Source organism: Lepisosteus platostomus, chromosome 20 (genome assembly GCF_059453375.1).
Source record: "Lepisosteus platostomus isolate fLepPlt1 chromosome 20, fLepPlt1.hap1, whole genome shotgun sequence".
NCBI lineage: Eukaryota > Metazoa > Chordata > Actinopteri > Semionotiformes > Lepisosteidae > Lepisosteus > Lepisosteus platostomus.
In genome coordinates, this window is record NC_142630.1 from 15081208 (window position 1) to 15104459 (window position 23252).

The 23252-nt window shown below is 42.7% G+C and overlaps 1 protein-coding gene and 1 long non-coding RNA gene across 4 annotated transcripts in view; one reads left to right on the forward strand and one right to left on the reverse strand.

The window, feature by feature from the left end:
- Positions 1 to 23252, reverse strand: part of fto (FTO alpha-ketoglutarate dependent dioxygenase) — a 187832-nt gene that overhangs the window by 78508 nt on the left and 86072 nt on the right. The gene's annotated exons all lie outside the window — the stretch shown is intronic.
- LOC148644606 (uncharacterized) lies at positions 2998 to 9605 on the forward strand. The gene is made up of 3 exons (XR_015928693.1): positions 2998 to 3128; positions 3882 to 3951; positions 8727 to 9605. It is a non-coding gene; the product is annotated as an uncharacterized LOC148644606 (long non-coding RNA).

Genomic DNA, 23252 nt, shown 5'->3' on the forward strand with positions numbered 1-23252 from the left:
GAAATGATTTTAAGATTGACTTCTCCATCACTATGGAGAAAAACCCTCAAAACAGACACTCTGTGGTTGTAGCTATGGGATTCCTAATCTAGACCACAGGAGGATAAAAACAAGAGAACTACGGGTCATCAAAAGGCATCTATCTGGACCAACACTCTAAACACTCCACTGTATGGGAGGAGAGGTCAGAATGTCTTTGTCCGAGTCATCCATCCATCCATCCAATCAGTTTCTAACTGCTTTATCCAATACAATGTAGCAGGGATGCCAGAGCCTATCCCAGCAAGCAATGGGTGCAAGGCAGGACACACCCTGGACAGGACACCAGTCCATCTAGGGGCACACACAGACACAAACGCACACACTCACGGCAGGGCTATTTTTCCACATGCCAATTTACCACACCCCCAGGCTACAACTCTGACCACTGCAGGCCCATGCCATCCATCTGAGACAAAGACATTATGTATTGACAATAATTGAAAGGCTAATGACACTTGCACTTCTCACTGCATTGCTCTCCATTGATGCATTCCCAAACTCAATATGTTTAAAAATCTTTAAAGTGTATTGGCATCTTGGATTCTTAGCTCTATAACGATCTTCAATGGAGAAAGTAACATTTGCTAGAAAGATGCCACTCTTTCTTTAGGTTCCGTCTTTAGCTGTGAAGCCACAGCTTTTCTATGCCATTTCAAGACCTGCATTTTTAAACTTGGCAATATCAGGAGAGGTGACTGAGAAATTGCGGACGGGAAAGAACAGCCCATTCATAATGTCATTTGCTAAAGGCCTTTAGGGATGGGGAGCAACAGCACATGTCACCTTTACTTTTACACACAACTCTTAACAGGAGCGCACAATGCACCATGGCTGGATTCACCCCTTGACCGAAAAGGAGAGGAACAAGGAATGTTCATTTCAATGGACTTTGTCTCTTTAAATTCCCCCTGAAGCTGCAGCGGTGCTGGGGTCCTGCACCACACTCCTGAATTTCAAGGTCTCTGAAGTGGCCCTACTGGCAAAATGCTTTCTCAGCTCTCCAGGCTGTGCTGTCTGCAAGTGGAAAGACGACTGGCCCAAATGTGGGCGGGGCAAAGGAGTCTGGTTCTCCCCCGTGTGCAGTGACAGGGTTCATATGTGGGAACATAAAATTGGCCATTCCCCAATCTGGGGAGAACGGCAAAAATAACTAGCGATTCTAAATGGATTAAAGAAAGATAGCTGCTAGTGCTATAATTTAAGCATTAGAGTGTCCAATGTGTACTGCAGAATCTATTAACAGTTTGCATTTTCTCTCACATACCAGATTGCTTGAGCACCTTCCCTGCTGAGTGATTGCGTTAGCCAAATTCTCAGCTGCTCCTGCAATCTCTCCTGCTCAATCAAACCACAGTGCTTTTTAACTGCAGTGCAGAGCTGGCTTTGGCACCACCAGGTTCCTACTGTAAACACTGTCTGGAAAACCTTAAATTATTTTTAAACCTGTGTGGGGGCACTTCATTGTTAGATATGGCTTGAGCAATTTTTATTTACAGAGAATGACTTCAGGGTAAAGCAGTGCTGGTTAATATAACATAGTCCATGAAAGCAGATCTTAATAATCTTTGGTTTTAAAAAAAAAGATAAAACAACCATTTTTCCCAATTAAAGTACAGAAATAGAGCGACGGGAAAAACCCGTAGACAATAAGAAGAAACCACACTGTACAATAAAAATCCAGACGCACTGAAATATGTAATAAAGTTAATGATGGGTAATTTAAAAGTGATGATATAATTTGTGAGTGGGCATGAACTCATTGTGACTCAGAGACCAAAAAGCTTCTTTAAACCTGAGGAAAGAAAATGAGCTCTTTTTAAATTATTCTTTTTGTTTTTTGGCACATTACAAGAGAGCACATTATGCCACACGCACAAGATTTAGACTAAGGGTAACTAAGGGGAAATGCAGTTACAAGAGAGAAGAGGAGGCATTTCCTTACACACAGGGTTGTGGGAGTCTGGAACAAGCTGCCCAGCTATCTTGTTGATGATACCCTTGGTTCTTTCAGGAAACAGCTGGCTACTACTTAGTTTCTGGCTACAAATGGGGTAAGATGGGCCACATTGTCTCTTTTTATCATTAACCTTTCTTATGTGCTTAACACAACAAACTTAGGGACAGATCTTTGGCTTTAAGAAGTATCTGATGATTAAAAAAACTTTTTTACCAACAGATAAAAAAAATACAACTTCTCAAACATTCGTTAAGGGTTTTTGTGGATAATATTCCAAACGAATATCCAGTATACATTTTATAAGACAGGAAGCATGAATGGCAAGATTCCTGTAACATAACGTGGAGCAACAGGGAGCACCCAGATTGGAAACATCTTACCTTTATTTGTTTGACATGAGAAACAGTGCTTTCAACTCTTCTCCAACTAATAACACAACCAGAGTGAACAAGGAACTGTGCCTATATGCATGAAAGCATGTGCCTGCCAAGTATAATTAACCTCCTAGCACAGAGAACGTTTGAACTTCGTGATACCTGATGCTCCCTCGGTGTGAATATGGATTTTAATCTATTAAGCAGCTACTGTAATTAACTGGTATTTAAACTCTGAAAACATTCAGCAATTTGTTTGAAGTTGCTGAACAGTCCCTGAGGTGGAGTGACTTGCTCTGTGCAGGATCCCACCTGGAAGAGAGGCATCTGTGGGAGAATAAGTCCCAGAAGAGCTGTGCAGAAAGCACGGGCACAGGCCAAACATCTAGCCCACCACAAGCTTACTGGCCATGCCACTCAGCTCTGACTTCACCCCCCCCCGGCCTTACAGAGCTACACCATTTTATTTTTTATCTTAAAACACTTCCATTGCTGCAGCATCAGTTCGAGACAGGGCTGCTGCATGCCACTAACAGGGGCACCACACTGCCATGTGCTTGGAAAAGGTTGTTCCAGGAAAGAAAGAAACACCAGTTCCTTTGGCAAGATTTAAGATGCCTTTCGAGTTCTCAAGCTACGCGCTGCAATGGGATTTCTGAGATGTGGGAAAACTCGGGCAGGACAGAACTGCGCTGGAGAAGGGAAGAAGGGCATTGCAGAAACAATTGAACTTATTTTAGGTTTCTGCTTCAAAAGTCATTAATTACCTAATTTAAGCGCATGATTCAAACAGAACAAATGCTGACATGGACAAATGTGTACAGTAACTTGTATTCTTATGTCTAATTGAGTGTAATTACCTGGCAACTTCCCTGATGAAGCCATTTCCACATGGGTCTTATTTATTCATTTATTCTGGATATAAATACAACACAGGAACTAAGACCTACAAAGTTGCCTTCGCATTGCTTTGTTACTGTGCTTTAGAACTGGAATGAGTCTACTACTTGAGGCATTTCTGCTTACAGGAGCTAGCATGTCAAATATCTAAATGATAACAGAACTGGGTTCACTTCTAAATATTCCAGGAACATGATATTATTCAAATTACAACCAACAGTGCCAGGGAGGAAGGATGTGATCTGGTTGTGTTAAAAAAAGGCTCCTTGCTCATGTAACGGAATTCTTAAAGAGACGAGGGCAAATGTATTTGTGATCATCAAATGCATGCCCTGGGGTCTGCTCGACTGCTTTCCACGTTCTGTACACAGAAAATACGCCTTAATTTCACATTCATGATGTAATTTAATTCTGCATTAGAACAGGCAGTTATATCAAACTGGGGCAATAGACAAAGACATATCTTTATCCCTTATTTCTTTACATGAGCAAAGGAAAGGTTCACAAACTATAATAAGGGTGAGAGACTCCTTGTCTAAACTCCGGCAGTCGAACATCGATAGGATCTTTGTCGCATCTTCGTTTTCTATCCTGTCTTTTTTCCCCAGATTTTGCAACTGCCGATTCCGAAGTTTGCTGCAGAGTACGATACTCAATACCTCACTGGTGGAGATGCTGGTACGTAAGCTCACTCCCGCAGGACAGGGGAAAGAGGGTATGATCACAGTTCATTTCTCCCGATCATCCTAGCTCTGCACATCGCCGAAAGAATCAAGAGTTGCAGAAACTGGACTCTCGCTTATGTGCTGTCAAAGTTCCTGTTCTGGGAGTCTGTTCTGTACCAGTTCCTCTTCTATCGTATTACCTGAGCCTCCTTCCTCAAAGACACTGCTATAGCCAGCAGGGCAGTGTGCATGAAGGCTCCAGTTACCTCCTGGCCACACTGAGGCTGCGAGGCTGACGATGGGCAGGAGCAGGGGGTGGAAGCTACCACTACCGGCCCACAGAGGGACCCTAACGTGCTCAATCCGGGCACAACAATGTCAACATGTCACTGTCCATTTCGGCCTCCTGTAGCCACAGAGGCAAAAACATTCTTAACCCTAATTCCATTTGACTTAAACCGTCTGCGGCAAAGTGAAGAGTAACAGAGACAACAAGCTGTAAATATGGAAAGAGACAGAAAATCATTGCGAATCTTGCCTTTATGAATATTTGATGACGAAAGGTTGGATTTTACCGCTGGTAAATTACACGAAATGATGTCTGTCATATGACTCTGTCAGCAAAGGTTAATATAAATGGGCTTGAGTTAGGCGAGACGACAGGAGGGATTAAAAAAAGATTTGTCCTGTCCACACCGCAATTAGGCTGTTTTTATTCGTGTTGCAGGTAAGAGTTTGTCACAGGGATTATGGAGGCACAAGTAGTGGTCAAGCAGCCCTGTTCACAGTTACCTACTACAGCTCTCCTCATGAACTTGTTTCTCATCTACTGAACACCAGTGCTCTCTCAAACCTTTAACTGCTGTCTTGAAGCTTAACTTAATAACTTTTGTTTCCCTGCACAAAAGCAAATCCTTTGAAATCTACATAATGGTAATGATAAAGGTTTCTGAGCCACAAGAAATCTCCTGTTGCCGATCTCTGCATTTTATCACCACGGTTTAATTCTCACCTCTGGCTATCACATGCTCTCTTCCTTTCAACAGACCTGAACACATGCACTGTTGTCAGACTCTCTGGTTCAAACGTTATGAAATGAGTTGGTAGCCATCCAAGAAAAGTCAAAAATTAAAACCAGCACAGGTTACTACATTGCTCCCTCTTTGAATGAGAAGTTGCAGTGTTCCTACCTTCCTGCCAGCAGACAACATTCAAATATGTTACTGAACAAGCAAAACAGCTCATTGCTAAGCGCTTATCTCCCAGCTATGACACCTGAAAGTTAAAGGCAGTGGCAGCCATTAATTTTAATATGTCTCAGTGGTTTTAAAATGTTCAGTTCATCAATCTGTCATGATTAGAGGAACATTCCTCACTAACTGCCTGCAGTGTCTCCAGATATTGAGTTGTGCTTTCCACCTCTGTATAACTACCACTGTAAATGATCATGATGGAAGGTTTATTTTTTAAATACTTTCATTTTAGCAACCTTTGTCTGTCACTTTACCCAACAGGACCTTCTCCACAACTGTATTTGTTCCAAGAGAACAGATACAAAAGTTAAGCATAGTGTCTCTGGGATTTTAATGTGCTCTAATGACAGTTTGGTTTAGAGAAGCAAGGAAATGGCAATAAAACAAAATTGCAAAAGGGTCTAAAAATAGGAAAAGTAAATAAGCACGCTGCTCTTTTAGAAAACGGCGGATTTTCAACTAGATGACGATGAAGCGATTAAGTGGCAGACCAACTTCTAGATGACAAGCTTCGCACAAGCATGTCCTTCACAAACCTGAACAACAAAAGGACCTTGACGCTGATTTTTGCGATGCTGGCAGGCTCCTTCGCAATCCCCATCTTTCACACCTCCCCTGTTTTTCGGATGTCTGAGATACAGTCTGGCAGGCTGCACCCACAGAGCCAGGCCGCACTGCGACAGCGGTTTCCAGGAGCACCTGGCCGTAAACACAAGGCAAACCCCGAAAAACATCCCAGCAGCTGTCAAGCACGTTAGAGCATTACTGCATGTGGCTGGGCCACAGCGCCACGCTCCGCTCCGTGGCACACAGCAAGGTGCGGCCACAGTTAAAAGGGGTCCGCTGTTCCACGATGGCGTTCTGGGATGCCCGGCCTCTGGGAACCCCCCCGGCTCCCACACTTACAGCCAAGTGAAAAGAGAAAAATTTAACACATCAGGGAACCTGCCAACTTATCAGATCAACTGATCGATAGCAATTGACTGAAAGGGCCGGAGTTCGCTGTGAGCGAGCTGCGGGGCCAGTACGAGCCGCAGGGCTTTCTGCTGACCGATTACCTCCGGCCCACTGCCTCCTCCGCGGGACCCCCCCCTCCCACTCGCCGTTTCCACCTAACTGCTCATCCACCTGCCTCCCCGACGCTCCCCACTCCTGCCATGAAACGCGGCCATCATGACATACCGAGGCCCATGGGAGAACAGGTAGACGTCTGCAGCTCCCTCTCTCTCTCTCTCTCTCTCGCTGTAACAGCCTTGTCCTCCACGCCAGGCACGGGAGACCGCGGGCCAGGGCACTGCAGCTGGCCCGTGAGCCGCAGTAGTTCAAACCCGTGTAAAAACCTCAGCCCTGCGCTGCGCGGAGGCAGACTCTGTGGGATACAAATGGCTTGTCCGTGTAGTGCGCTCCCTCACTCGCGAAAGGCTGCAGGTACCTGCTGGAGGAACTTTCATGTTCCCTGACATTTACCTGACAGTCCTGAAAGACGCGCCAACAAATTTCAACTCACAGGATTTAATGCTCTAAAAAGCAAACTGCCTTTTTTTTTTCCCAGATCCCAGCACAACCCAACCCCCCCGTCTGCTCAAATCACAGTTAATAATCTTAGACAGAGAGAAAAAAGGAAAAGAGAAATACAAGAGATTTTACAGAAGGTCATGTTCTGACTTTTGGGACTGCTGGGACTGTGTAAAAGCACAGACAGGCAAAAGCACAAAAATAAAGAGACAACCTGCAGGGAGAGCAAGAGCTCGAGACTAACTGCAGAAGAGCTTTATAAGGGATGTACAACTCCACACTGATTTGCCTTTGAAAACGTACAATACGTTACACATCTCATACAACATTACTTAAAGACATGCACTCACATTCCAGCATGCTGCCCAGTACAAGGTTTTGTTTTAGTTTCTTAAATCAGCAACTCTCACAACTCATGGAGACACAGTGAAAATGAATCTTTTTATTAATATTTTCTCCCCATGAAAGGAGATATTCTGCAAGTAAAACCTATGATTCGATTCAAACTCAGTTTCAGAATGGTAAAACTCTAGGTGAGAAGCCCTTCGTATGTGTCGTTCGTTTTCTTGCGAGCCTTTGGAGGAACGAGCGAGGGCCGATTTCTCTTCAACTTGCAGAATATACTCTGGGGTTTGAAAAAAAAATGTTATGCAAAGGACTGTTAGCAAAATTATGCAAATAAGGTGCTTCAGGCTTTCTTCTCCTAACTGTAAACAGGATTTTCACAAGGCATATAGCCCTCAGCTTAGCTCCCAGAGCCAGCTCTGAGTCGCAGCACTGCAGCACAGCTCCTTAACTCCCACTGGGGCCTCTGCGTCGTCTTTCTCTCCGTAGGCGCGAAGTGAACGACACAGCTCTACCCTGAAAAACAACACCAGGCTTTCCGCCTGTACCTATCACGACTTAAAGAGATCCAATTCGACCTGTAAGGGCAGGGCCGGGTCTTGTACTGCATCACAGCGTAACCAAGACGCTAAAAAGTGATGTTCCTCCAGTGCGCTGTCTGGGAGACCCTTTAAATAGTCGGAACGTTATTTGGGTTGATACAAGAAGATGAGGCAGTCTAGATAAACAAGTTTATGGTATAACGCACGTTGAACATGTCCATGACGCGGCTGGGTTTTGTTTCAGGCCTGGTTGAGGCCGTGTAAAAGAAGCTAGCCGGCGGGCATTGTTCGAATATGTGAGCAGGGCCTAGACCGGGCCTAGTGAAAGTGGCCCGGGTTCGGATCAGCCACTTTGAGATTGCTCTGACACACCGCAGGGTCGCGGACAGACTCGCTAGAGACAGGCCCGCCTGCCTTCACCTCCTTCCCCACTCCAAAGCGGACTCCACCGAGTGGAGACTGGAGTCCCAGAGGGATATCAGGAGAGGGGGCAGAGAGTGTGAAACACAGCGGCACACGCAGTCTGCGCCATTTCTCTCTCGGCCTCCTCCGCAGCGCTGCCCGAGACCGCGCAGTCGGAAGAGGAAAAACTCCCACACCTCAAGTGCTGCAGCACATCTGCAGTGTTTCTCTGCCGTTTCTGCGTATTGTACAGGCCCGCTCCCGTTGTCTCGAAAACACGTGTCGCTCCAACAATTACATTATCTTTGCCTTAGTTGTGAAACAAAGTAGTTCATCAGAACGCTAAACGTAATACAAAAGTAAACAACTTCATCTTGTGTTAAAAACACATGTCATTCTGATTTCATTAAGCTGCCTGATGTCGCTAAAGTGGCAAAACACTTCTGTATATTCTAATTAATGCAGCCGTTTGAAAGAGGAGAGAGTATTTACAGAAATGCTCTCTTCAAATAAACCTTTCCTCCGGGACCCCATTGTTTGTCTGACAACAAGGGTAGCCTTATTTACAGATTTTAATTGCTCTGGTGATCTGTGGGTAAAACTTAATAATCATGGCACAATAGAATTGTTACTCTTTTTGACAATTGTAATAAAATGCTAGCGGTGTCTGGGGAAATTGAAAAACGTTTTGGATGCAAATAGTAAAATGTCACTTCAATTTTCTCTTAAAGGGGAACTAATCCTGCTGAGCGGGGCGCAGGAGCGAGACTCCACTGCGAAGCCCAGGATGGGATCCTGCCCCATCCTGAAGCGACAGGACTCAGGAAGAGACGCAGCCACTAACCAGCCTGGACAGGCAGGACAATCTTCAAAGACACTGGCAGGCCAATCACATCACACTTACTGGACCCCATCAGGAGAGCTCAGGAACTACTCAAGAACAAAGAAATGCTTCAAACGTAACAAGGGGTGGCCAATCCTTTCCCTGGAAAGCTACAATCCAGCCAGCTTTATGGATCATGCTTAACTCATGAACATCTAAAGACATGGAACAACTTTATTTGAACCACGTAAACAGAGCTTTTGTCTAATGACATAGTTCTGGGATTATGTGAAATAGAAAAACCATGTAAATACCATGGAGCTCTTAAGGACAAGAGCTGGGCATTCCTGACTTAATTAAACCAATTAACTAATGAAACTGATCAAAACTCACATGCTGCCGGTCCTTACATACTGAAGATTTCAGGGTGGCCTGTGAGACCTAATGGATTCCAGGCTCTCCAGTTGGTCACCCCTGAAATAACTGACCTGACCCTATCATCTCTACTTTCTCCACATCTGAGGTTAACTTCAATTACTTTCTGCCTTTACTGGCACTTTGTCCCTGTACTTCTTTAAGATCCAAACCGGGTAAACTTTGTAATTCACAATGCTTTCCCTCTAGTGCATCACGGCAAATTAAACTGACTGCCGAAAGGAATGTAATTAAAAAGAAAGATAAATAGCCATAAATAATTAAAGCTCAGTATAGAAACGAAACATTAAAGAACATCAAGCAAGCTGCTTCAAACAGCCTCAATACTCAACAGAAGTTGTGAAGAGAGCTTATTGACACAAGATCCTATGTGATAAAATGTAGATTTTGAGAAAAGAATCTGCCTGAACAAGCAATATGAATCTACAACCTGTTATTCTGCACATGAAATAAAAATCTTGCATACATTGAATTCCATATAAAATCAGGAACCAATCAGAAGTTAGCAACTGGCTTTCATCACCTTAAGGCAGCCAGTGGGAAAGACCCTCCAGTCACAGAACTGGTCCAGAGTTGATTGTTTTGCTCATTTCCAGCTAGAATAATCTAAACGGGGATTGTCATTTACACTGGCATTACCGCACTTCAAAAAGAACAGCGCAAATTCCTCAAGCGTTTTCTTTTCATGAAGAAAAACTTACTGAACAAAGGCCAGTATCACCCAGAAATGTCAGGGGGCTCAGGTGACTGGCGGAGGACACTGATACAAACAACACACTCTCTGCACACCCAAACATCTCAGAGATTGAGCACCAATTAACATGATCATAGAACTTAGTTTTCAAAGTTGTTGTGTTACTATAAAATGTTAGTACACCGGAGTTGTTATTGCAAAGCGTGCTGTTTCTATGTTTCAGCTGCTTTTATCAAGAACTTAACGCAGGGATGTGCGATGTCACAGCACAGATCAGTGAAGTTTTCAAAATGTATTTAAATAATGGGCCCTTCTGGAGAGCACAGCCAAACTGAGCTCTAAATACAATCATTTCCCAAGGCCTTTTATAATCCAAGTACAGCCCCAGCCAACCTCTCGTGTTACCAGACATGTCAAGACAAGCACACAACATATATTTAACAACAGATTGCAAAAATTGCATACACGGTATAGGAATATCTTTAAGCACCAGCAGCATGCATATTCTAACATCCAGCTGTCTGAGGAGATCATAAAGTCAGCTAGACAGCCAGGCAGAGAGAAACAACAGATCTGCCTGCCTGAATTCTACAATAACATCTGTGGGGACAGCGATTTCGGCATCTGTCCTATTTGGTGTTGTTGACAGGACGCAGAAGGGTGATTGGCCGCAGGGAGCACGTGCTTTAATTAACAAAGCCCCAGTCTGAGAAAAGGCAGAAGCTGTGGGCTCTGGTCTCTTGGCACTGAAGCACAACTACATGATCCGCTGCGTTTAATCAATAAGTTAATGCAACCAGTCGATGGCAATGATTTTTTTAGAAGGTCTTAATTAAAGAAACACTTTCAGATACAAATGATGTCTTCAATCTATCGACGGCAGAGGGGTGAGGGGTTAAACACGAACAAAACCATCAATGTTTTTTCTTTTTAATTCCACAGGCAAACATAACAAAATAGCTCCTAGGCTTCAAAAGTTGTCCAATTAATCAGTCCCTTGTCAATTGCTCCCTCAAATCATACAGGCAAATTAGTCTATACTCGAAAATGTTAATTACTGAACAGCAGTCTTTAAATGCGATGATGAAAAATAGATGCAAGTGCCTGCATCCAGCTTTTTTTCCTTTCTCTTTCTGCTCTCCCTCCTGGAATAAGAGTCTGAATCCCTGGAATGGGAATAACTCAGCTGACAAAGCCTTCTCCCCACTGTGTAGTGTATACTAGAATAATTAAAGAACACCTAAATTGATGAAGCCCATTAATGCAGAGGAATTCTCCAGTGGGCGCTCTGCACAAACATGTTAAGTCAATATTTTTGATTCCCCCTGATGGGTCTGCAGCAGGCACTAGTTTAAAGAGACATCAATCTGTGATGTCAGCATTTATCTAATGAACCTTCAAAAATCAATGTTGGGAATGGTCCACTACACGTAAGCACACAGTTTGCTGTTTCTCCAAGGGATGCAACGAATAGCGAAAACACTCCGACAGACAGAATCTCCGCACATGCTCCAGAGAGGAGCCCGACTCCGAAGTGTTCCCTCCTCCAGCAGACGGGCCAGTCCTCATCCCAGCCCTGCAGCTGGAACCTCCTGCACTGCAGCACGGCGGGGCCATGCTCTCGAAACGTTTCGACAGCTGATCTGCAGCGATATCGAAATACTCCACAGCGCCAGGCCCTGGTTGCGACACACTGCGTCGGCTATCGGCAGGGTTGCAAAGATCATGCAATGAATTTTAAAAAAGAATAAAGAAAAAGACTTCAGGAATGTCAATATTACACCCAAACATTTCATGAACAATTAATAACAAATAATGCAATGAAAAATGAAATTCTTCTTAATGTTTAATGTTTTAATTCGGCTTCAAGAGCTTCTGGAAGAATTTGCAAATGGCTGCCGACGACAAAGTATGTCCACTACAAACCCATCAACACAGAACACCCATTTTCTTCTGTATCCCTCAGGGCTGAAAGGTAGAGTGTCAAGAAAATTACAGGCTAACTCTTCCAAAATGAAGCAATCTGCAAAACCCACTGAAGTCACCACACATCATGAAAAACATCGCGGCTATAAATTATGCCCAAGTTCATTTACATGATCCACAAGGAAGAAGAAAGGAAAACGAAAGAGAGCAGAGAGCCGACATGCCATTCTGCACAGACAGGGGAGCCAACAGGGGGAGGGGGGACAGATTCGACTAATGTCTTCAAAAGTAAATAACATCTTAATCTTCTGTTGTCGCAGACGCACTCTTTATGGAACATTAGCTACACTACCTTTCAGAGGTATTTGGGCTCACTGGAGAGTAATTTATATGTCTATAGGCATCTGTGGGTTGTGATAGGGAATGCCTATTAATACAGCCCACATTAAATTTATAGCAACAATGGCAGTGCATGCAGGCACTGGCAGCCAGTTAGAGTCTGTTTCCCAACACATGCAGGTTTTCTGTGCAAAGGGTAAACTAACCTATGCAATAAAGATTTAGCAGGTTTATTAGTTCAGGAAATAGCTGTAATTAAGGATAATTCATAATGGCCGCTTATCCACTCTGCAGCAAAAAGGCTGGCTTAATTTGGCCTCCATTTCACACAGCCATAAATAAACAGAGGAGAGCCTCCTGCTCAGCTGTGATATTCGCTCTCTGGCCAGGCTGCTGGGTTTTGCTTGTGTTTCAATCAAAAGAATTAGCAGACGAGGCCATTAAGAACAGGGCTCACAGGAACAGTTTGGGAAGGATGCAAACGTCCACTGGGGAAAATGTAGAAAAACTGAAATAAATTAAATACCAAATGATGAAAACAAAACCTACAGCTGCAATAAATATAGCCAAATTACTGGGCTTGCTCTACAGTGCAGTCTAAAGTGAAAGGTCAGCAACAGTATCTCAATTGTCAAAGACATTCTGGAAATAAAAAGGAAGAGCATTCTTTGAGCGCTTGATTGACCAGTGCTTTTTTTGCAATTATGGACAGATGTCAAGAATGATGAATGCTGATTTCAAACCAGACACTTACATGGCTATAAATAATACAACAGGGCCTTCGTCCGGTTTCTCTCTGACGAAGTGGCTAAATGCAAGATGCCTCTTGGGTCCTGTCGCTGCGCTCAGCTGTAGCTCTCACTGTCCCGCTGAGTGGACAGCACAGGACAAGACAGCAGCAGTCTGCTCCCTCCGCACGCGTCAGTCATAACTACCATAAAAATCACAAAATCAATCCCTTCAAAGAAACATGCCGGTGCATCTGCCCTATTATGAACTGTGCAACACAACATTCAGAGGACACGACAGTAACTCCACCCAGAGGAGGCAGACAGGAGCCCTCATCTCTTCACCACAGTAAAAGAAATCTTAATCCTTATCGGGGGGGACAAAACGCATTTTAGATCATAAAAATAAAAGAAAATGAGAGCTGGTGAACAAATTTGTCCAGCGAGTTAGAAGTTCAGCAGATTGAATACACTGAAAAGTCTGCATTACTGTACTGGAAATTAAAGTTGTTCTACCCTTTTAAGGCAAGAATTGTGAACAACACGAAAGCGCAGACCTTACCAGACAAGTGATACGTCTTGAACAGAAGCCATTACTATTCTCAGAAATTAAACAGAACATGATATTCAGGTGCTGAGCCATGTAATTAGGAACCTAGGCCAACGCAGGCAGGGCTTTCAGTAGCTACATTCCTAAATGGGTCCAGTCCCATTAGCTACGACTGATAGCTCCAAGTGGGAAATGTAAAAACAATCAATTAGCACAGAGGACACTTCCAAACTGGGATTTCATCTGCTGGTTGTCATGTCTTTCCTCTGTCATTGATTATTCTTCTGTTGCTCATTACATTTTCTGTTAATTCTCCACACAGAAAAATCCATACCCACTCTCTTAAAATGGTGTGCTGTGTCGAAGCTGCCTTAGCTACATTCACTTGGACAACAGCTGTCACTCAGCATAATGGCTCAGCCATGCCCAACACGGCATCAGCTTGTAAAACCGAGGCAGAGAAATGATTTTGCACACCGAGATCCCTAAAAACTGACACTGACGGCAAACTCCTTAGACTACATGAGGATGATGGGAAGGGTGATGGCGATTATTGACATCATCATAGTAAAAGGAGGTGACGTAATTAAGGCAGAAAATCCTAAATTAGGTAGAAACCAGAGTGAAAGCTTCCTTTATCTAATCCTTGGGGTTTGCTGAGCTGGGCAGATCCTCTCCCTTGCTCGGTGACTAGCTGGTGCTCGTGAAATTTGCAGTTTGTCAAGTGACGGGCTGGTAGGGTAACGGCGAAGTCTGGCGCACGACGTGAGGGCGTGTTCTAGCCAGCAAGATGGCGTCTGCCAAGTGTCGCTAATAAGTGTGCACCACCCCTGCCCCCCCCCCCTCCACAGCCAGCCTTCACAACTTTTATCACGTATAAATGACTGAACTATTGGTATCTTTCTTGTATTATTGAGAATCAACACAGAGCCCACATTTAGGAGCCTGCTCACTCACGCATGCGTTTTCCACCTGTGCCATCGCATCACATCGCTGCTTGGATGTTTCAGAGCAAAGGCCGACAGATTGACAGGCATATTGGCAAACAGCCGCCGCAGTGCATGTGTGCACCTCCGAATTCCCCGACTCACGGGATCAATCCGAGGACAGAGATACTGAATCGGTCTTTCTAAAGGGATGGCCTGGATCCCGCATAACTGCTGTGCACACACCCTTTCCACTTTGAGAGCAGCAGCCCCCCATGGAAAAAAATAAATAAAAAGGCCTATAACGAAGGGGGGGATTTAATAGCGTGTTTTGAACTGCTCTCGAGATCTATATAACCTCTGCTGTTACGCAGTACATTATGCTCCTATTGCAGGAGATCCGATAAGACCTCCACTCCAGTATATTTCATGGGGAAAATAAATGACAGGAAAAGGAATCAGCTCAGGCAGTCCGAGGGTATCAAACTGTCAATGAAATGAATCCAGGGCAAAAAAAAAAAGAGGAATATATAACCCAAGAAGGGTAAGAGGCAGAGCGAGAACACATCACTTTATCAGATTTCTTCACAACATATTGAGGCAGGGGTCAGAAATACAAAAGCGAGAGGGGCAGCGTGTTAGCCCAAGAAAACACAACGTCCCCTATTAAGTTTTATAAAGAAAAACGGCCTGGCGCACACCTCTCCTCCCCGGCTCCCTTCCTTCGCTGATGATTAAATACAATCTGAGTGCCAAAAAAGGTTTAACCCGGCTTCCGACCAAGGGACAAACGCAGCTAAAAGCAATTTCTGAAACACCTGCCCCCAGAGTAAAGCGGAAGAATATGGAGGGCTCTAGAAGCATCCCTGGCCTCATGAGCTGACACGCTTTGATGGGAAATTTAATGTAATATGCTGTGAAAGCCAAAAGGCCTGTTGTCAGCAATGAAGTCTGAAAGTTAGCAGAATTAATAGTGCAGTACAGAGGAAGAGAGATCCTGAGGGACAGGCCCAGGAACACAGGACAGAGCCAGGGAGAGAGAGAATTAAAAGTTCACACTCGCCCCCCAAAAATAAAAAAAGTAGAGAGATGGAGGAGGAGAGGAGGGAAAAAAAAAGGAAAGCGGCGTTATTTGGTGCCCCTTTGTGCGGCGTTTATTTTTGATCGAACTGAAGGTCGTGACAGAGACGTCGGCCCGGCCCCTGCTGGCAGGGAGCAGGCCTCGGGGGAAACCGGGCCCATTCTGCATCTCGGAAGGCAATAAGAATAAACGCATGTGGGAGTCTATTTGGCGGAGAATGATGGCTAGTTTGTTGCTTATCGAAGCCCAATAAATCTCCATGCTTCAGCGAAAGACGAAAACAGTTATCTCATCATCGCAGACCTGATGTGAAATCTGACTGGGCGAGTGGAGTATCCTTGTGTGTGATGTATTTATTAGAGGACGTGGGGTGGAAGTGGTGGTGGTTGGGAGGGGTTAGGTTATTTACCAAGTAAAGAAAAAGAGGCCTACAATGACAGTACATGAAACAACTGTATGGGACAAACATGTTTATGAGCAAACGTGGAATATTAGGGCAAGAATTCCCTAAAAAAATCACCAGAGGAAGAACAGGCTACACCTTAGATTTGTCAAACACAGTAAGTGGAATTACTAGGACATTCCATGGATGTCAAAGGAGAGACATATAACTCCATACACCTCGACCTCAAAGCAGTGTGGAGAAACGTACCCTGCCCAGTTAGTATTGCTGCCCAGCATAGTATTGCTGCTCAGTACTATGAGACACTTTGGGACAGTGATCAGATCACCCAGCGCCCAAGCTTCAAAACACAGGTCCCCAGCAGGCAAACTCACATCCTACTAAGAGTGAGTCTACTCCCAATAACACAGATAATTTAAAAATACCAGATAGTTAAGACTGAATATCACATCTAAACACCAGTTTAACACTGGAAAAGGATCTCTTCAGGTTTCGTTTGGAGATCGCAGATTTTATGGTCAGCATCTGTTGCAAACACAAAGTAAACCTGAGCAAAGCTATCTGATAAAGTACAGGAAGTTCCCTGTTACTCCTTATATAACTGATCACTTTTACTCGTGCTCACAGTCACGGTCCTCACCGGAGAAGTGAGAGCCCCTCACATTTGACCTTTGTACGACGTGGATTAAATCAAAACTGAATTGGTCAAAAAGTGTCTTCTCTCTTCCGCCCCCTCTGGAGGAAAATCAAGCAGGAGAATACTTTCCTAATTATCAAGGCGTCGTCTGTCTTTTGCCATCCCTAGATGTGAGAAAATACTGTTACACGTGTCATCAATATTCACTGTGACACCAGGGAAGAACAGCAGAGTGTATTTAGGAGTCACTGTAAATATAATCAGAACTGTCACAGAGCTCGCTGAAATCACAGCCTTCAAGGAGCATTGATCATTATCCAGCTTCAAATACACTGGTGCATTGCTTGTCTTAAAAAAATCTATAATAAGGGCAACAAAGATAAATTATTGATGCGGACGCTGTTACACAGTACAGTAAAGACATTTTTTTTATTTTAAAGTGTTAAGAAAGAACATTTACTAGGAGTTTTTTTTAAAAAAATAAAACGCTGCTAAGTTTATTATTCTTTAAAACATCGAAAGCCGAGCGTGCAGCCAAGGGAGATTAGGACAAATGACTTGTCAAATTCTCCTAATGAAAGAATCATTTGAATATTATTTTTTGTTTTTGTGCTTTTCTTCCCTTCATCCACACCTCAAGTGTCATGTCCACCCAAAGACCGGCTCTCATTAGCGGCGGTAATTAACTTAACGACTGTCAGACGCACAACTCCGCCAAAGCTGACGGGGAAGGGGTGCTAATAAATCAGGAAATAACAGCTGACACGCGCGCACAATAGGATGCCGGTGATGAAGAAATGTCGACATCAAATCTAATTATCTTTGAAACGGGCCGAGCTCTGCACAATCCCCAGTAATGCACTGTTATTGCCATCAACAAGCCCCTCTGGTCAGCTTGTTTACCTGGGTTTGTGATTGAGTCTGTTTACGGCCCTCTGTCATATCCAGTAAGGACAATATCAGGGAGAGAAAATTATGAGTGCCGTGACCTCTATGGTTAGAAATCTAATGATGAATACTGGCCCAGCAAGGCACGACAGATTACCCCCATAAGAGCTTTAAAGCCAGGGGTGATATATGACATATTTATCGGGCACTTTCTCAGGAATGTCACCAGGAGGAAAAATAAAAGGCAGGAAAAAAAGATGACTGGGAGAATTATGCAGCTGTAATTGTCAATCATGGCCCGAGATGAGCCGAGATAGCTCCGTTTTCATATTGCCACGGCATAAAGTTGTTGTGGAAGACGGCAGGGCTTCTTAATGCACCGCAGATGAGCATAATATTCCAATCATTTTTGCTCAGTTGCTAGGCAAATAGTACTTCTTTTAAGCTACCGCGTTGGCCCAGGGCAATCTCGAGCCCAGCATTTACACTTGAATTGAGCAAATATCTGTAAACCACAATTTTTCATATTTTCTGCATGCATAAGGAGATGAAAAATTTCGATCATTTGTATTGTCTGGCTGGGGTTATACACAGATATTAGTTTATCTCCTCCACTTGAGCACACTCCCTAAGCAAGACAGATAGATCTAAGGGACAGGCAATATTCTAGGTACAAATTCAGTCCATCTTTTATGTGTTGTAAAGCACGTATTCTTTAGGTACCATGCAGTTTCTGGAAGAAAACGGCAGACATATTTACGCAAAACAGGCAACACAAACTGGTAGACCTGGATTCCTTATGCACACGTCTAATTGCAAGATAATTTTCTGAGCTCACGCTCTTAAGGAATTTACACAAAGAGTCCTGTTCTTCTTTTTATGTGTGAGCCAGAGAAGTGTGTGAAACCATATTAAAAAGAGAAGACAGTGGTCCCGTGAAAATATGGAAATGAATTTTTTAAAATGTTTCATAAGCAAAGGCAGGCATTGATTTTCATAATTAGCACTTAAAGTTCCATTTGCAATGTTTTGGCCTCTCCATCCTGTTGGAAAGGCGTCTGGGTGGAGGAGGAGTGTGGAATCCTGGAAAAGAAATCAGAAAATCCTTCTGGAGCGTCTGATTAGTCCCCATGCAGCCAAGTGGAAAACTCATTAAACAATGCATAATGTTCTTAATCAAATCAATCAAGAAATGAACTCCAAACTGAGAGCTCTTATCAAAACTTCTATAAACTGAATTATTTCACATTTACTTATAAAAATAAGCAAGAACCTGATAGCTGTTGTGCAAAAAGTACTAATTATTTTAACCTTGGATCAATATCCTTAAGTAAGTAGTAAGTAGCATACAGAAAGTAGTGAGAAGTTATTACTCTTGTTGATTATAATAAAACAATAATAAAAGACGATAATATAGTTTCTTTGGGATGCAGAATTCTTGGGCTGGACTGGGACCCAGGTCCAAAAAGAAACAACCCCATAGCATTTAGAAGGAAAAAAATATATCTTATGGGGAAAAAATAAATGAAATAACAATGTGTATCCGTCTTAAACTTCAGGTCCGAGTACAAATGATGCTTCCAGCTATTGCACCGGAGCATGTTTCTCCAGACAGGACGGGATGTCAGAGAGCAAGGCAGCATCCCCAAATGAAGGGCCACACTGGGCTACCCCCTCCCCATCCCCTCCCCCGGCCCCCCATTCCAATATCCATCCTAACTCAAGCGCAAGCTCAACTGGAGATGGATGGCTGACTGTGCTGCTCTCCACAGTAAAGTGCTGACAGACTGGCTAGCTTTTGTGGGTAATTAAGCTGGTAGAACTGCAGATGTTGAACTATGAAGGCTTCTACTAGGATGCATGGCATCACAGCAGAAATAACCTGGCATCTGGTTTCAGAATATAAGTACCTTTCTTTGGGTTTGGATCTTAATTTTTTACAGTTGACAGCGATGTTATTTGAGCTATTCAGTGGCATCTGGCCGGGGAAAAAAAAAGAAAAGAAAAAAGCTGCATGCACTTTAATTAATTGAGGAGAGATTACATGGTCTTCCAACCGTGTAGTTTGTCATCAGAGCCCATTACACATTTATATTAGATGTTTCTCCACAGTGTCAACAATAATTTGAAGGAGAGCTGTTGTTGAAATGGGGGAAAAAACTTTATTATAGAGAGACTTCAGTTATGCATTTGATAAACTGCCATGCTACACTTTTTCTAAAGACTTTGCAACAATCAGCAGGCTAATTTATTCAGTAAAGACAGCGACCAAAGATTCATACAAGCTGGAGAATTTGAGTAGATGTTTTTCATTAATCTTACAGACACAGACACAGACACCGGGCATTAGTAAATACATTACATTTGCATTGTTGCATAGATGTCAGGTGTGTGGCAGTAGCCTGACTTTGCAGTAATGAGGAGGAGACATTGGCTATCCCCGCCACTTGCACAGTTCTGCATAACTGGAAATTATAAGGGATATTCTTCAGTTTAAGAATATGATGCATGCAAAAACATTATATATTTTGTTTACCAAACAGCACTTCTGCATTTAACTGAAAAACCTTTAAATGCAACCCAGATGATAGCTCTAATCTGGCATTAAAAATCAGTTATCCAAAACTAAAAAGGATAAGAAAGTTTGGTCTGCAACAGCAGCTATAACTGACATGATGCAAGTACATTTCCAATTTACATTCCTTCACTGTCTTAAGTTTTTTTTTACAATGAGCATGTCTTAGGAACCTGCTAAACCGAATAAAACCACGGAGCCTTGAAATCAAGAAACAAAGCTTTTTTTAAGCAAAGTTAAAAGCTTCCTGGAAACTGCTGCCTTAAGAAGAGAACTAAATTTCACATGAGCAGAGTCCTCATACAGTATTTTCTTTATTTGGATAATTGGAGTAAAGGAAAAGGCCATCCTACCCAAGCAGCAATGTTGCCTGCCATCAGAAATGCCCAGGGACAGCAAGTAGCATGTCTGCTTACAATTGCATGTACAGGTAATAGAAAGCTATATTTTAAAGTACTTAATTCTCTAGAATAGCTTAACTACTGTACCAACTGCTCTAATTAAAACAAGTCAGAGAAACTAGAATATTTGTAACAATATAACACAATGGACATACCCTTGTTTCAGAAACAAACTGTCAACATATAATTCTGCAGCTAATGTTCTTATAAAGAAAAGAATAAATGTACCATACCCAAAAGTTCTAATTATCTGCAATTATCAGAAGCTGATAGGACTGTACAAAATGTAATAATCCCTGTCTGTAAGACAAAATGCATTGCATTGCGCAAGTTTTCAACATCAGACTTCGATACAAGGTGGAAACATTTTATGGGTCTCGGTGTGTGTATTCTCGATGCTGACAGGGTGCACATCAGCCTTCTCCATTTGCCAGAAACACACGCTGAAAAAAGACAGTGCTGCACTCGGTACACTCTGTGCTTCATCATTACAGTTCGACAGGCAGCTTTATGTCAATTAAAACATTATTTAAATAATTTGTTTAGACTAACAGATGTTTAACAGGAAGTTCATGGAAGAAAATATAAGCTGTGGGAGTGTTCTTGGAAATCAGATTTGAAACAACTTTAAAAAAGATATGCATAACCTGTTTAGGAACTTTGTTGTCCAAAGAGCACTCTGCCTAAAGCGTTTCACACAGAAGGCTGTATGACTAAAGGTTATTCTGTATTCCTTAAATGAGATAATATAAAAAAGTACAGCAAATATATACCTACCGACAATTTCACTCTGCTAAATTACTCATTCTTTTGAAATGGTGCTCATACAAAATTTGGGGAACTCATCTGAGTGAGACTGCTCTGTGCGTCGGGCCAACATTTCCTAAATTAGCACAGTACAAAAAAAAAACACATCTGAATCATTTTTTCTAAGTTGGTCCTATAGAAAAAAACACTAAACTGTTTCCTAAAATCATGCTCTACACAAATGACAAATGACACAACCTGTCACCTGCCAAATAACTAACATTTTTACTTTTGAAGAGAAGGCTTTCATTTTAACATACCATATCAGATTTGTATTGGCAATTGAAATTCTTCTTTATTCTTTATTACTAACAATGTAAAATACCTTGTCATACACCTGCTAATATTTCAGGCGGCATTCGTCTAAGTTGTTCTGTTGTTCTGCTGATTTGAGAAGCCCCAGGAAACTAAAGTTAAAAGAATGTTGTTTTCCATCTTCACTAGATTTTACAATTTTTTTAATCTTTTTTTTTTCCCAGGATAGAGAAGTATTGACGGCTCTGAACTCAACTTTTGCTCGCAGTCAAACCTGCAATTATTGCTTCTTGTTGCTCTACCTTAAACATTGCTTAACAAGAAAAATATGTCAATATGCCATGAAAGCTTTCATTTATGCCTTGAAATTAAGCTAACTGCTTCAAGCTATGTTGTAAATTACCCTTAAGAATGCACAACTGGGCAGAAAAAAAAAACAGCAAACAAATCTCCCAGCCTTCAGACACAACTAGATTTATAATTTGTAACATTTTAAAGATATTTATTGTTTTATCTCCCTTTTGTCCCATCCGACCCCTTCAGCCCCAAGCAACGCTCCTATCTGATCCTTGTAAATCATGTCTCAAATTTGTCAGTGTGCCATGTACAGTCCCTCCCCTTTCTTTTATCGTCTTCGTGGGTAAATTACAAAGCACAGAGTCGGCCTGAAAATTACTCTTACACATTTGCAGGGAGGAAAGAGAGTTGGGTTTTGTATTCCACTGCTGATGAGCTCCTGTACTATAATCATCGGTAATGGTGGGACAGGCCCAAGGACCCTGCTAAACCCATCACACACAGGTGCTGAGCCCAGGTAAAAGGGCCCAGCCCACAGGGACTGTCAGCTAATGATAGATTAGACAAATCTGATTGCTCTATCTTAACAAGCATCTCTGAATCTTCATCAGCGGAGCTTATTGAATTATGATTCATTCACTAGAGTGCTGCTGACAGATAAGGCGCTTTATCTGTAGATGTGCAGCAGTTGGTTACCCTGAAGCAAAAAAGTAGTGTTGCTGCTGGTAAAATAAACAGTATCAAGTACAGTACGTAAAAGATAATAATCCTAACACATACCTTTTAATTCAACAAAGCCCGAGCCGTGGGAGCCCAGAGTTAAGCACTGAAAATGACAGAAAGAATCAATACAATGACAGGTAAGACATAAAAGGGACTGAGAGACACAGGGAAGTGATCCTTGTAGAGAGAGGAGAAGACAAAGGTGACAACCTTTTCCGATTTCATTACAAGCGCACAAAAATTAGCGCCAGAAGCCCCTTGTTCCTGCTCAGATGAAAAAGACACGTCATCACTAGGATGACATTCACGAAGACTGCACCGCCAAGCCGAAAACAGTACACTTCAGAAATCCAGCCATTTGCAAATCTGCTCTTGCACGGTGAGTTTTTAAAAAATGTTTGCCTTCCTTAAAACATGAAATTCTGCAAGAGCGGGGTTCTAGATTTTTCTCGAAAGAGAAACAAGGCCATTCTCCGTCGAAGCCTTGTTAACAGTCATTCGAAAAGTACTTACATGACTACAAAGGTGAGAAAAAGGCACACTTCCCAATTCCAAACTGAGAATGTATCACTTTGTCAGAGAGGGGGCTGCAGACTGAAATATAGATTTCCGATTCTTTGCGCATTATTTAATCTTCCTCAGCATTTAAATTTAAAATCTCCGATGAGCAGCTTTCTTTAACTCCCCACCTTTTCCCCAGTGCGTAGCGCATTACCAGCCATTACTAGGCCTCGTGCTCGCTAATCGTTTCCAGGTAGTCAAATGTGCA